At 27.1% G+C, this 15170-nt stretch overlaps 1 long non-coding RNA gene across 3 annotated transcripts; it reads left to right on the forward strand.

Annotated features, from left to right (window-relative positions):
- Window positions 1-5231: 5231 nt before the first annotated feature.
- LOC120088757 lies at window positions 5232-9997 on the forward strand. 3 transcript variants are annotated; one of them, XR_005485023.1, is made up of 6 exons: window positions 5232-5823; window positions 7719-7956; window positions 8095-8199; window positions 8277-8369; window positions 8613-8939; window positions 9820-9997. It is a non-coding gene; the product is annotated as an uncharacterized LOC120088757 (long non-coding RNA). The 3 variants fall into 3 exon arrangements; XR_005485021.1 differs by lacking the exon at window positions 8277-8369 and having other exon boundaries at window positions 9820-9994; XR_005485022.1 differs by lacking the exons at window positions 8095-8199; window positions 8277-8369 and having other exon boundaries at window positions 9820-9992.
- Window positions 9998-15170: the final 5173 nt, after the last annotated feature.

Genomic DNA, 15170 nt, shown 5'->3' on the forward strand with positions numbered 1-15170 from the left:
TGATAATACCGTTGCGCCCGGGTTTTTATCCCCTGCACCCGACTCTACTTTATCAATCGCATTATACTTTTATTCCCTTTTTCATTATTTAACAATCAACATTTATTTTTAATCTTTCAAATTTTAAAAACATTAAATTGTTTTTGTCCAACAAAGTTTCAATTGTTACTTTAATCATGTTTTTTAAAAAAAAAAAAAAAACTTTTGAAAATTCTTATATGTTGAATATTATGTATAAATTTTTTTAAAAATGTTTACTCAATATTTTCGGCTAGCCAATTTTTGTAATTTCAATACATATATTGATAAAAATTGTGAAACTAAGATTACAATTTCGAGCGAAATGAGCTTAACTCAATAATAATTAACATAATTTTTTTTTAAAAGTTAAATGTTTGATCTTTCATTGGTCATTTCTACAATTATTGTACTAAAGGAAAGGAAAAAGACATACAATGACCATGAACAATAGAAGAGCACATCTATAGTCATTTCATTCTCCGTCTCTACGAAATTCGTTGTCCCCATTTGTTTTTTTTTTTAAATAAAAAAAATTAACTTAAATCACTACCATGAAAAAGTTTTAATTAAATACTTAAATGTTTCATTAATTTTTTTACATGATTAATTCCATATGGACAAATTGAATTTAGAGAGAAATTGCTCAAATTTTCAAGTAAAATGAAATAGTTACTTATCAAATTATTCATAAATATATAATTTAAATTTAAATGTTCAATTCAAATATGTTCATTATCTTGACTACTAAACAATTAAACTTGAAATTTAAATTTAATAATGATAACATAATAATAAAGCATTGTAATAAATACAAAAAAATAGGCACAGAGTAAGAATGAAGAAGGAGACGAGGAATGCATACTCGTTCCCATTTACGGAATTTTCCCCCATTCCTCCCTCATTTTTCCTACCTAAATAGGAAATCTCTCTCTTGATAGGGCCAAGTCCCGATTAAAAAAATGGACATCTCCAACCCGAACACTAGAAATAATGGAATATCCAACAACTAATTATTCATTTTCGTTTTCATTTAATTTCTTAATTGGTTCTTATTTGTTTTAAGACCTTTTGGTTCTTAGGTTAAAAGACTCCAATAAGAGGGAAAAAAAAATTAAAAGGATTCAATGTTTGAATCCATTTTCATATTATTGACGTAGTGAAAAAAAATTAATGTCATGTTTATACTCTTACAAACATAATCAATCAATAAAAAAAAAAATGTTGAAATTACCTTATTTCAATGGTGGTGTGTATCACACTTTGCAATGAGAATCAACCGTGATCCCTACTCCCTAATTTATAACTATATCTCGTAATCTCATCACACCCAAAAGATCTAGATCCAGATTCAAAATCACAACTAAAGATCCATATCCACATTCATATCCATTATTAAGAAGTTTGTATTTTTCTTTTCAACTTTATTTTTGATAAGCCATATTTATAAGATCAGACTTAGCATTTTTGTCATATTTGCATGATTTTTGGTCAATTCTCCTTTATGTGATATGTCATATCAAGTTTGTTTTTTCAGATTAAAATCTGAATTAGATGAGTAAAATTTAAAATAAATACTATTTTTAAAAAAGAAACTCTACATTTTAAATTTTAAATCAAGTATTATTTTTTCAGGTACAAAAAATTTGATTAAATAAAATGTAATGAAAAATTTAATTTATATAAACGAAATTCATGTGTTGCTGTAATGAATTACAATTGATTTTGAGTTAGATTTGCATTATTATATGTGCATAAACATGAGCTAATGAAAACGAAAAGGAATATTACAGAAGATTGAAAGAATAAAATAAAGTGACAGAATGTAAAAATAAATTAGTAGAAGATATTATCAGATGGTGGTGTGGATTTAGGTAATAGTAATTATGGTTGTAACCTCAAATTAATAATTGTATCAATTTAAATTATGAACTCAAAGTTTAAATTGATAAATTTATTAAATTTCAAGATTTAAATTGATACAATATTTAAAGTTTAAGATTTAAATTAATACGACTTATTTGCGTGAAAAAAAAATAGAAGAAGATATTATTAGGGGTAGAATTGGTAAATATGAAATGAAGAGATATCGGAGTGAAGTGTACCGATAGGATACCGACTATTTAATAAATAGGGATGTTAAGGTCACACTCCATCCAACCACTAGACGGCAACCACGTCGCCAAGTGGGCTAACAAACATTAATGGGTTGTTGCATTGACACGGGCCCCACTTTACCTCACTCATTTAATTTTATCTTTTTAGGAAAACAAAAATAAATAAATCAATTCCACCAACCTAATAACGGTTTATAAAATTATTCAACATCTTAATACAACTTTTGGTTGCATTACAATTCATTATTGTCTTCCACCTCATCTTTTGATTCCTTTATATATATATAAAAAAAAAATTAAATTATAAGTTTAGTATTCGAGGCATCAAATCATCGTTTGATAATCAAATCAAATTTATTTTTTTATTGATTTAATTTTTTTTATATATTTTTCAAGTAAAAGAATTGAATTCATAGCTAAAATTTAAATATAAAAACTATTTTTTTTAGTTTTAAATGTATACCTTCGATTTTCAAAATATTGATAGAAAGTAGATAAAAAAAATTAATAAATTTTGAGAAGGAAGTATTTGTTGGTTGAATTTTCAAAAATTGAAAACGAAAATCCAAATGGAGCTTAAACATTGAAATTTGTGTCTATTTTATTAACTTTCGATTTTGTATCTAATAGGTTTCTCATAAATGTAATATTCTTTTAATTAAAATATTAGATATAATCTTGAATATCATGTGTTTCTAGAAATCCTAAACTTTTAGTTTTGCATCTAATAGATTTGTGAACGTTAAAACATTTGAAAATTTGAGGATTAAATCAGTATGCCATGTAGCTCAAACTTCAAAGTTTATCTACTAAATTTGTAACTTAACCACCCAAAATTTATTTGAAAAGTTGCAATGTGATTGTTGTATAATAATATCTAATTATATATCTTTAAAACAAATTTATATCTAATAGTTATCAAAGGGTTTCTACTTTTGTAAATATAAAAATTCATGGGAGACAATAATATCTATTAAATGATATGTGAATTTTTAAATATAAATTATTATTAGAGATGATCATACTATGACAATCTCGTTCAAGGGATATTATCCTCTTTTTTATATCATAGATATTTGTAGTAACACATTGAAATTTCACCGAAACGTATTTAGATTTCAAAATTTCATACTATTCCAAAAAGGTTAAGGAGTCATGAGTTCAATCCATGGTTGATGACCATCTACCTAGGATTTAATATCCTATGAGTTTCTTTAACACTCAAATATTGTAAGGTTAGACAGATTATCCCGTAAAATTAGTTGAGGTATGCGTAAGTTAGCTCAGACACTTACAAATATCAAAAGGAAAAAAAAAAAGAAAAAAAGAGAAGATAATCCAAAATTATGCTTATATATTTCCATTCAAAAGATATTTATGTTTTGTATTTTTTTATGTCATTTATATTTGAAATAACACTGAAATTTCATCGAAACAAAATTAGATTTCAAAATTTCATACTATTTCAAAAGTATCATGTTTGTAGAGCTACAAAAAAAAAAAAAAATTATTGTTGTATGGAAAACACCTGAATAGGTGAAATATTTTTAAAAATTAAGGATGTATATGGATTGGTTGGATGGAGGTGTTTTTTTTTTGGATTAATTTGAAAATTCGAGTTGGTTGAGTTGACAACCTAAAATACCCGAACAAATCTCTAACCCAATCCAACTCAATCCTTAAATTCGGGTGGATTGTGGGGTTATAAGTTTTTTTAAAAAAAATTTAAATATGTAAAATTATCTAAAACACATGGCCAATAACTAAATCTCATATAATTTAAATGTTAAAAATTAAATATCTATGATATTTATTACAAACTTTAAACAAATATAAACATCATAACAATTTTTTTAAAAAAATATTAAAAATTCAAACCCACATAGTCAAACTTTAAACAAAGAGAAATATATATATACTTTTTTATTAATATATATGTAATTCGATTGGGTCAAGTCAATCTGAATTTTTATTTAGCCAACTCGTGACCAACTCAACAAAAAAAAAAAAGTTGAATAACAGCAAAAACTAATCAAATCCATTACGAATTGTTCAAGTTGTCGGATTTTTTGAATACCCTTAGCGAAAATGAATAACAAGACTTTAGAAAATGAGAGTGCAATTTCTTTCCAATTATACCCCTATATATGCATCCTAACCCAAAGTCGACATTTATCTTTAAAAAAGATCAAGATAACCCACAATAATTCTGATTATGTATGTTTTCTTTCAAAAGATAGATGTATTTTATATTTTTTTTCCATTTATACTCTTAGTATATATGTGTGTATTTGCAATTAGAGTAACTGAACTCAAAATTGATAATTTTTTTTAATTATTCAATATATATATATATATAAATGTCTTGTTTTATCTCATCCCTTAGAAATATAAAACTTTCTAGATGTGTGGGTTTTACAAATGGTCATTTTAACAAACAATTAAAGTGTATCGAGTAACTGTTTTATTTTTTATTTTTGAAAATTAAATTTATTTTTTATCCATTTGTTTGTATTTTTTTTTAGTAAAATTGTTGAATTCTTAGTCAAATTTCAAAAACAAAAATAACTTTTGAAAAGTTATTTTTTTTTTTAATTTTTAAAATTTGACTTGATTTTTCTAAACTATTGATAAAAGATAGATAACACATAAAAAAAATTAAAAATAGAAATAATATTTATATGCATAATTTTAAAAAATAAAATATTACCCAACAAAGCCTTGAAAAAGGGTTAAAATGTTTGTTTTAAAATTTTAGAATCTAATACTTATCCTTTTAAATGATAATCTTAATCTATAATAAGAATTAAAATCTTCTCATGGTGACCACAGCGTACATATTATTAAATAAAAAAAAAAAAAAAAAAAAAAAACAAAGGCCAACCATACAGTTTTAGAGGAGGTGAGTGCAAACATTTCTTTCCATCTATACCCTCAGTATATACATGAATTTACAGTCAGACCTCAATAAAAAATTGATATTTTTAAATTTCTTTTTTGTATTCTCTCACCTCACCCTTCACCTTTTCACTTTAAAATAGCTATATATTTATGCCATCTTCATATTATCTTTATTTTTAGAATATTTATCAAAACCATAGATATCAATCTCCTTTATTTTCTTGTTTTTTCTCCTAATAATAAAACCATCTCTAGAAACTTATTAATTTTCTATCTCCTAACATTTCATCCCTTTGTAGTTCTATCGATTTATCATTGTTCTTCCAAATATTTTTATCAACTTGAAGAAAAAATTGTATATAAAAATTACAAATCTACTTTTGTGTATATCAATTATGATTAAAACCTCACTACAAAATAAATAAGATTTCTGTCCAAACCCATCTTATCGAAGCCTACAAAAACGTCGGTATAGCATCTCTAATGGCGTCGACAGTTAGGGGTTGGGATAGAGGACCTATTCCGACGCCAAGATAAGGACATGGGGATATTAGGTTTTTGCTGACATCGTGGTGGCGTCGGGAAAGACCTAATTATTAAACCCTAAAAAACGCCTTCTCCTTCATTTTTTTTTCCAGCAGCGATCGACCCCCTTGCAATTCTTCATCGCGAACAGTCCCCTCAGATTCTCTCTTCAGTCGCTTTCACTCATTCGTCGCCAGTCGCCGCCGGTCGTCCCTCGCTCTCTTTCGTTTCCAATCATCGTCAGTCACCCATTCTCACGTCGGTAAGTTTTTTTCTTCTCCTCTAGCTCTCTCCCCCATTCACCATCGTTTAGTCCTCTCTTCCTTTCGTTGCTGGTCGCCGCCCCTGGCCTTCACTTTGTCGTTGTTCTCCTATTCTCAGATTTTTCTCACATTCTTTTTTTCCTTTTAACATTTATGTTTTTTTTTTACTTGAAATTTGTTAAACTATGTTATGTGAAACTTCTAAATAAAGGAGGAGAATAGGTTTTTTTTTTTTTTTTAGTTAACTTTTGCTTGAAATTTGTTGAAACCATATATGTAAAAGTTGTCAAAATAAATAAATAAATAAAGAAAATAAGTTTATTTGCTTTAAATTTAAAAGGTGGGTTTATTTGTTTGAAGTTTGAATTGATAGAAACTTGCTCGATAGATTGAGGGAATTAAACTTGATTGTTAACGATTTGTTGTGGATTAATGAGGCAAACTTAGGTTCTAAATTTACAATGTTTATTTGCTTCAAACTTAGAATATTTACTGTTGATCTAAAAGAAGGGAATGAGTTTATTTGTTTTAAATTTACAATTTTCTTTTTTTAATCTAAAAGAGGGTTTAAGTGTTTATTTGTTTATTTGTGTATATTTGATTTTTATTTGCTTTTCTGAAACTAATTTAGATTGTATTGTGGTTTAGTTTATTTGGAGCTTAACGTGTTTTCAAACAAAGTATATAGCTCTTTAACTTTAGAATTTGGGTTTGTTTGTTTAAGTTTATTTGTTTTAAATTTAGCATTTGAGTTTGTTTGCTTTAGTTTGTTTGCATTAAATTTCAATTAAGGCACAACTTTAATTCTGTTTGGCTTTAGTTTAGATTATGCAACTCTTTTAATACATGTCTTGAAAGAACCTAATACAAGTTGAAATTACTCTTTGTTAAAATATAAGTTAAATATCTTAATTCATAAGTTAAGTCTAATTTTTTGTACAATTTTTTAGGCTTATGAATTTTGTAAATCAAAAGGTCGTTAAAAAGTATGTCATTAAGAATGAATAAAGATTGGATTAAACTTTGAGATAAGTTCTTAGGATTATAAGGAAGGATTAGACTAATTTCTTGAAGTAACAAAGTCTCATGTTAATGACTTTGGAAAAACAAGATGCCTAAGTAAATATTGTATGAATATAATGTGGAAATCACTAGAGGGGTAGAATGACATCTATTCACAAATGGAATGTCTCCCTCGTATAGTAAATAAGTCTATCATGGAGAACCTGTTACTTTATCGAGGGAATTTAAGCAGAGAACTCATTCAGTACACGGTGATGTATTACATAATACAGAGCTTAATGATGTCAATAAAGATAATGAGATTTTGAATATTTTGAATGGTCTACAAGTTTGAGTTGCTGAAGTAGATTTAGATGAAGAAGATATTGAAAATGAGATGCCCATTAATGTCCAAGAAGGAGATAATTCAAACCTATTTGAGGATTTAATGGCTGAAGCTCGTAATTTGCTGTACCTAGGTTGTTCCAAATTTTCTTCCCTGAATTTTTTGGTACGATTGATGCATATTAAAGTTCTTAATGGTTGAAGCAACAAGCCTTTTGATATGTTGATCGAATAGTTAAAGGACACATTTCCAAATCGGGGCAAATATACCTAATTCTAGGGGTGTACATGGGTTGGGTTGGGTTGAAGATGCTTTTAGGACCAACTCGAAAAGATCCCACATAAAGTTTTATGCTATTTTCCATTAATACCGAGATTGAAACGATTATTTGCACCAAAACATATTGCGTCTAAAATAAGGTGGCACAAGGGAGACTTCAAGTTTAGTCTACACTTCACATATACTTTCATATGAATATTTAGTTAAATTTTTTTAATTTGTTTTTTTTTTTTTTTTTTTTTTTTTTTTTTGTTATTTAAATGGCAGTTCTACAATTAGGCCAACACGTGGATACTTCCATAACATTGAGTTTGACAATCATGTTCGATTGCATGGAAGAATTCGTATTGAAATTACTCTGGAGTTGAAGAACCCCGTTGGTCCTTAGGTAACGAGATTCAACAATGCTATTGGTACTGTTGTGAGAGAAGATTTTCCAGTACGTTGCGCCACATGGAAGAATGTACAAAGAAAAGTGATAGAGCTTGTTAAAAGCCAACTTCAAGTAAGTTGATCATTTCGTTATACAATTATTAAATATGAAATTGTTACTACAATCATTTATTCATTATATAGAACTACTATATATTTGATTTCAAGTGGTGAGATTTTTTTTATTGACAAATGCAAAATATATTTGAAGAGTATAAGGCAGAGTTGCATAAACACTATGCCCACCTAATTGGCTTAAAAATGCACTTTACGGTTGGATGTCGTATGCACGAGGTTTGAAAGCTCTGCTTTTAAGGTATGATACTTAAAAATTAATGTGTTACTTTTATAATTTTGTTTACTTGACTTTTAAGTAATTTATAGTTTTATTAGAAAACTTCGAAAACAAACCAGAGGAGTCGAGAGGAGCTTGATTTTAATCATAAAACTAGATCAAAGACGTTCATCAATGTGCAACAAGATTTGGTATGAATTGGGTTACAGATAAAGATTAAATTTTATATAAGTTGACTTTTTATGATTTCGGTTACAAATAAAGAGAAAAGACGAAGATGTTTGACTGATTGATCAATTCTATGAAACACACATGAAACAAGTGAATCGGGTGGCCAATGATGCATATATAAACTTTTTTTTTTTTAATTTATTAAAAATGATTTCATTTGAAAATTTGTTGCTTATTTACTTATTTTAATTATATAATTGTAGGACAAAATGTTATAGTTGCAACCGATGCTAACTTCATAAGGAACCCAACCACTTTCATGAGAAGAAATATGTGAGACTGTATTGTGAAGACGACCGAGCCATGTTAAAGGTAAAGGTTGGGGCCAAAGCCGAAACCTAGAAGGGATAGTAGCTCGTCAGGAAGTTCATTCTACGCACAAAAAGAGCAAGAGCAAGCAGCTGAGATAAGGTTGTTAAAAGAACGAGTTGGACAACAAGATTCGAAAATTGAAGAATACCAAACAGAGGTAGCAGGCTTCAAAGATTTGATAAGAAATTCATGAACTCACAGGGGGAACGTCAAAATAGGTATGAACTAAAATGTTTTTTTTTTTTTTTTAAAAAAAAGATAATTAAGAATTAGTTTTGAGAATTATGTTGCTATTTTGCAGTTATGGTAGCAATTGAAATTAGTTTGATATAACAGAACGTTATTTGTTTTTGTTATGGTTTCGAATGTAGGGGATAGAATAAAATTGTGCTTTGAATTATGTTGTTATCCTGCAGTTATGATAGTGACGAAAATACTTTGTATGATGCAATAAAATGTTATTTGTTTTTGTTATGGTTTTGAATGTGGAGGCTAGAATAATGTTGTTGTTCTGAATATTAGGTTTGGATTGTTTGTATTATGTTTTAAACACAGAGTGAGTTGTATTATTGTATTGAATGTTGAATTGAGAATTATGAGTTAAGGATTTTTGTATTATTGTTGTTTTAAATATGTGTTAAAATGTGAGTTAATGGTTTTTGTTATTGTTTTTATGAATGTGTTAAAGAAATGAGAGTGATTGGTTTTTGTGATGTTATCGTTGTTTTGAATGTGTTAAGGAAATGTGAATTAATGATTTTTATGTTATTGTTTGATGTGAGTTAAAAACTTTTGTGTTGTTGTTATTGTTTTGCATTTTTGTTAATGAAATATGAGTTTATAATCGTTGTGTTGTTATTGTTGTTTTAAATGTTGAATTGAGAATGGTGAGTTAATGATGTTTGTAATAATAATAGTCCTTCAATTTTGGACAAATCCACCTTGATTTCAAATCTACCATTAATTTGAAAGGAAGATAGAAAAAATCCGTTAAATGACACTAGCTAATATATATATATATATATATAAAAGTTGAGAAAAGAAGTTTATTGGTATTTTAATAATAATCTAAACTTTGTATTATTTAATTTTTTACAGGATCAATGTTATGTCCACAACTTCGCAATCGACCAAGATTGAAATGTTCCCATGTCAATGTTATGTCTGTTAAACTTAAGCTTTTTGTTTTAAATCATGACTCATGCTTTTGTTATTTTTAGTTCATATATGTCTATTTTCGAACCATATAAGTTATAAGGATATTTATGACTATTTAAGTGTTCGGTTGATTTTTTTTCCAAATGTTCATACAAATTATAAGGATATCTAGCTACAATTAAAGCTAAGAGAAATATAAGTGTTTAAAAAATAAAATATATTTTTTAAAAAAATCAATACCGACGCTACATAGGCAAGATCATCTATCCCGACGCTATATGTTAAGTATTGGCAAAAGGTCAATGTCTGTAAAAACAACATATCCCGACGCATACAAATATGAGTGTCGGAAAAGCAGCTTGCTGACGCATATAAATGCCATCGGCGTAGAAGATATATGTCAACACCATGCATTCGGCATCGGCAAATCCATGAAGTTAAATAGTATCAATATAGATGGTCTTTGTTGATGCCAACGAAAAAATTGTTAGTATAAAGTATCCCGACGTACCTATCCTGATCTTTTGTCGACTCTCATGATCACACCAATATTGTCTCTACTCATTGTTGATGAGAGAATTTCTACGCATTCCCTTTACAAAAAAATGGTGCTAAATTATTCGCTTATTATATGTATCACTAAGATATGGACGTTTCAATGGATTGTATGTAGTTGAACTTTTTTTTAGTGGGATATGCCCATGATTTCTTTGATACTTGTAAGGGAAAAAACTCTAAATCACACTATCGAAGAAAACTCTTTGAGAAAATTATTGGCAACCACAATTCTCTCATAATTTGAGTCTTACTAATGTAATTTATAGATTCTATTAAAATAAATGTTTAGTCAATTTAAGAAATCTTATAGATTTAGCTATTTTCCAAGTACATATATCATTCAAAAAATCGATAAAGCCCATGCACATAAGCCCAAAATGAGTTGGACAGGCCGAATGTGTTGAAATTCAATGTGGAAAGTAAGAATTTATACAAAATTTTTCCTCAAACATCTCCCAACCTCCGATGTGGGACAAGAAGAACCTACAATATCATAATAGATTTAATCGTAAATTTGGTCCAATAATTTGGAGAAAGCTATAATTTAGTTTATATGATTTATAACTAAAATTTGGTCCATATAATTTGATAAAATTCTCATAAATAATCATTATAATAGAAGACTACTTGTGATAATTTTATCCAACTATAAGGATTATTTACGAGATTTTATCAAACTATAAAAACTAAATTTTAACTTTTAAAATCATATGAATTAAATTCTAACTTTTCTCAAATCATAAGGATTAAATTTGTAATTTAACCTTCATAGTATCAACATCAATCAACTATTTTTATTATAGTAATTTATAATCATTGAAAAAAGAACCAAGAGCTAATTATCTTTGTGTTATTTTGTTATTAGGTTAAATTGTAAATTCAATTCTTATAATATGGAAAAAAAAAAGTTAGAATTTAGTCTCTATAATTTGATAAAATTATCCGATTTTGAAAAGGGTCAAAATATAACTTTAATGGATAGGAACAAATAATCTTATTATCCACTTTAACTGTTGATTGATTATGAAATTTGTAGAAAAATTAAATATCTAATTTAATTAGAGTGAACCAAACTGTCCATATCATTGATGTATCCATAGATCAAAATTCTAAGACATATTGTCCATTGTTTCATTCTCCATTTTCAAAAGAACATTGATCAAAAGTTTTTTAAGGAACCGTTTAAGTTTTGTTTAAAAAATACCTACAAATTTTTAAAAGTTTTAAAAATACCTTTAAATTTAAAAAAGAAAAAAAAGTTAAAAATACCCTTCCTTCTATATGAATAAAAACCGTTAACACCGTCTTACCTTTCTATTTTCCATCTTTTCCTCCCCTCCCTTCTTGAATACACTCGTATTCTCTTTTTTGTTAACTATTTGATATTTGTTTATATGTAATAAATAAATAAATAAAAATATACACTTTAATTAAGGTATGAACTATAATAAGAAGAAAATTAATAAATAAATCACTAAATGATTTTAAGACTTGCATTTTTTAACAAAATTGTACGATAGTAGGTGTATGTGTGTTAATAACCAGATACTTTTTTATTTGGCTATTTATTGTTTTGGTGTATTTTAAGAGGAGATTTTGATTTTGAAATTTTGTGGGATTTTGTACTTTAACTTAAAATTTTGGTTGTTGAGAAAATTGGTGTAAGCTAAGAATTGAAAAATTAAGAGAAATATGAGAGTATCTATATAAAGAAAAATGAGGATATCTATATAATTTATTTTAAAAGTAGTCCCTTTCGAACTTAAGAGAACTTCAAATAAATTGATCACCAAAATAATGGTATGAGCATTTTTTTTAATTTTTGTTTTAATTTTTTAAAGTTATTTTTCTCACGAGAAATTAATGTATGGTTTCTATTCAAATACTAATGGTGGAGGTATTTTTTAACTTTATTAAAGTTTAAGGGTATTTTTTAAACTTTTGAAAGTTCATGGATATTTTTTAAACAAAACTTTAACGGTTTCGATCCAAGACTAACAACAAGGGTATTTTTTAACTCATTTTGGAAGTTTAGGAGTATCTTTGAAAATTTTGAAACTTCAGGGGCATTTTGTGGTTAAAAAAGCTATGCTATGGTCATCATTTGTTAATTTCACTATGGAGTATACGTGCATTTGATGAAAATGAAAACATTACTACAAAACCAAGCTTTAGTGACAGTTTAAAACCAACATTATAGGGTACAATGTTGGTTTGATTGCATTATAAAAGGTTTTCAATGTCAGTTGTCTTTAATTTCGGGTTAACCGACATTATAGCTAACCAAAATTTCAATGTCAATATTCTTCAATATCAATTGAAAACCCACATTGTACACCATCTTCAATGTCAGTTGAAAACCGACATTGCACATCATTTTCTATGTCGGTTTTTTACCATTTTTTCAATAATTGTCCCATATTTTTTTAATACCTCATTTTTTTAAATGTCCAATCCTTTTTTAATGCCGATCAAAGAGTTAAAAAATGACATTAACAAAAAATAAATATATATTTTCTACTTAAGCACGTGCAAATCAATAATATATTTTTTTAAACAATAATATTTCTCTAATCAATAATATATTTTTTTAAATAATAATATTTCTCTTACTTGTACATATACAAAATAAAATCTTAAATTGCTTTTATATATTATGATTTCAACAAACACAAAAACTAATTAACTAATTGGAAGAAGGAAATAAATCTAGATAACAATGAAAATAAAACACGTCCATAGATTGTTGTATCAATTTGACCAAACAACCATAACAACCACTAACAAAGTTGAGTTCAATACATTTGCCAGAAAGGAAGGAACATAATAAAGAATTGGAAAATGCATCATAGTTAAGCTTCATAGTTGATTCATTTCTCATGTATTTTCTATTGGCTTTTTGGCCCCTAATCTCAAATTAATTCATTTTAATTAATTAATTAATTAATCAATGTTTTGATGATAACAAATTCAATTTTTAATTACTGAAAATTTTAGTGTTTTAATATGTCCATAACGTAGAGCTCGGAACAACGATTCCAACACCTCTTGAATCACTCAAATCGAAGCTAAAACGAAGACGATATGACCGAAACAAGTCTATAGAGAAAATACCGTGGTGGATGACGTGACATAACCAGACCATTTGCATGTAGACATGTGGCAGCATATTGTTGAATGGTAGATCATTAAGAGATTAACATAACTTTTGATTTTTTGGATTGATTTAAAAAAATGAAATTAAAAGAAATTAAAGGAAAAATAAATTTAATATTATTTTATGTTTGTGTCTACGGCTAGTTTTTTACCTTATTCTCAATTTATAATATATTATATATATATAAATATATATATATATATATCTTTTGACATTGCAAATTTTATGAAATGTAACTTTCATTAGTGGCCTAGCAACAAAAAAAACGACATGAATAGGGAACAGGAACCTTTTCGTTTTTCTTTCAGCTTCATGCAGTTTTAATGTGGACAATAGATGATTTTCCAGAATATGACAATTTGTGAAGATGGAGTACTAAGGGATATAAAGCACTAAAAAAACATACCATGTGTCAAAAACTAGCCGTTAGACACAAGCATAAAATAATATTAAATTCATTTTCCTTTTAATTCATCTTCTTTTTAAATTCATTCATGGTATGTTTTTTTATTTTTGGACTGACTTTAAAAAGAATGAATTTAAAAAGAAAAGCAATTCAATATTATATTTTGTTTGTTTCCAAAATCTAATAGTCCAAATTAATTGTGGTTTCTAAAAAATTTTCCATCTCTATATAAACTATCTTCCTTTCCAAATTTTAAAGGGAACAAATTTTACATTTCATAATCCTCCAAAACTTAAAAGTTCCATTGTTGCTCTCTCTAAGTTCCCAAATTTTTTTCTTTTCTTTTCATTTTATTCTTGAGAGAGTGTTATTGTATTGTGAGGATAAATTTGTTAAGTGCTTAAACTTGTAAATCCACTCTAGTGAGAGTTATTGTGTTCTTCAAAAATTCCAACATTTGTAACAGTTTGATCATAAACCGTGGAAAGGATCGGGTTTACTCTTGAACTCGTAAAAAGAGCGGTGGTGTAACGGTTTTGCTCTAATATGTGGAAAGAGTGGAAAGATTTTATTCAAATTCCTAAGAGGCGCTTGGGGAGTGGAATAGGTCGAGTTTGACTGAACCACTATAAAAATTACGATGTCTTCTTCTTTAACTCTTTCGTTTTTATTTTTGCAATTAATTTAAGCAATTTATTGTATGTTTTAGTTTGTTCTTATTTATTTGCTAAAATTTGATAGAATTAAATTTTCACATTTTTTGTCATCTTATTTGTTGCATAAATTGAATTTTTCTTATTATTTATAAAAAGTGTATTAATTAGTTTAATTGGGTTAATTTTTTTTAAAAAAAGTTTAATTAAACCCTATTCACCCCTTTAGGGTTGCCATATCGATCCAACAATTGGTATCAGAGCAGGTTGCTCTTCTTGAAATATTTATTTCTTGATAAACTTAATTATTTTTTAGCTATGACAACTTTAGGTTTTATCCCTTCTATTGATTATGATTTGTGGGATATTATTGAGGAAGGTTTTAAAATTCCAACAAAAGATATTGATGGTGTTAGCACAGGAAGAATGGTCAATAAATGAAAAGAAAGCATGCTCTTTAAATGCCAAAGCTATTAATTGCTTATTTTGTGCTTTGAATGAAGTTGAGTATAATAGA

The sequence above is a fragment of the Benincasa hispida genome, chromosome 10 (genome assembly GCF_009727055.1).
Source record: "Benincasa hispida cultivar B227 chromosome 10, ASM972705v1, whole genome shotgun sequence".
Lineage (NCBI taxonomy): Eukaryota > Viridiplantae > Streptophyta > Magnoliopsida > Cucurbitales > Cucurbitaceae > Benincasa > Benincasa hispida.